Here is a 1,378-nt window from a genome sequence, read left to right as displayed (position 1 = left end):
AGCTATCTAAGGATGGTACTATAGAACGCCACCTCAAGGTAGGCCTAGTGGCGCCATCTCTTGGTCAGGCCGGAAACTTATCAATCCACCCTCGTACTTGGTTGATTCATTTAGAAATTTTCAGGGTGGTCTACATAGAAGAAATCTTAAGGAATTTTAAATCAAAAACATTAATAACAATTAAATTGAAGCAAATAATAAATTGTTGTGACTTGAACCATACCGTTCTTGTAGCGAGATTGTGTATGCGTTTCAAAACTACAAGTAGGAAAATAATTGAATCACATGGAATATTCAGTTTAGTGATCCTGAATTTAATACTTTAAATGAACTTACACAAAATCTCCTAGTGAGATGCAATTATTTCTTATTAATTTTGTTTTATGGAGTGGGTCGTTGCCCTTTAAACGAAAATTAGAATATCATTTAATTTGATTTTACCTTCATGTGAAACACTGGGTTTAAATCATTTTTACGGAATTCAGCAAGAAATAAATAAAACTATAGTGCCGCTTACGTCACGCGTCTTATCACCGCTAGCGAACGCACGACGCAAGAAAATCGATAAAAGGATATAGTATGTCTCAGACCTGGCTGCACAGGATACACACTTTAATGTGATTAAAGAAAACCGACAGAAAGATTAATATACATAAACCTTTCTCTTCATAGAAAGATTTTTGTAGGCCATTGTATTTCTATCGACCTGAAACTAAATAAGCATGTAACTGCATGTATAATATTCGCAATTGGCTATTTAAAAGCTCACCCCTCTGGTAGTCAGGTGGGTCCCCACTCCGGTGTCACCTGTGCTACCCCGCTCTCCTCTGCTGGGGGCGATTTTATGAGTCCTTACCATCGACATATGCTACTGGACCGCTGGCTATGTCTGTCGGAAGTGGTCCAGGGAATAGAAAGAGATGACAAATCGAGGAAGTAGACCCGTTCTTTTTAAGGATGGCGATTGGTGATTGGTCAGTTGATCTATTTCTAATGAAAGCAGATGAAAGATGAGTAGAACCAATCACCATCCTTAGAAAAGGACAGGTCCACTTTCTCTATTTTCTCTCTCTTTCTATTCCATTCAATACAATACAATGCTGACTTACAAATTAAATTTTGTGAAATTCCATTGATTTAAGACTTTATTTCAAACAATTCAGTTTTAAATCGATTAATTTGGAATTTTTTCATTACAGATAGTTTACGAAGGTTTAATCAGACGTTTAAAGTTCTATAAATACTACCGTTTTCTGATTGAAACAGCTTAATTTTGAAAATTTAAATCTGCATGTACATTCTTTAATTTCGAGCATCAGATTAGAATCGTCTTTCGAAAAAAGGCACTTTTAAATCATTGATTAATTAACGCTGTAAA

Source organism: Belonocnema kinseyi, chromosome 3 (genome assembly GCF_010883055.1).
Source record: "Belonocnema kinseyi isolate 2016_QV_RU_SX_M_011 chromosome 3, B_treatae_v1, whole genome shotgun sequence".
Taxonomy (NCBI): Eukaryota; Metazoa; Arthropoda; class Insecta; order Hymenoptera; family Cynipidae; genus Belonocnema; species Belonocnema kinseyi.
The sequence above is the reverse complement of the archived record's forward strand: the minus strand, read 5'-3'. Positions refer to the sequence as shown.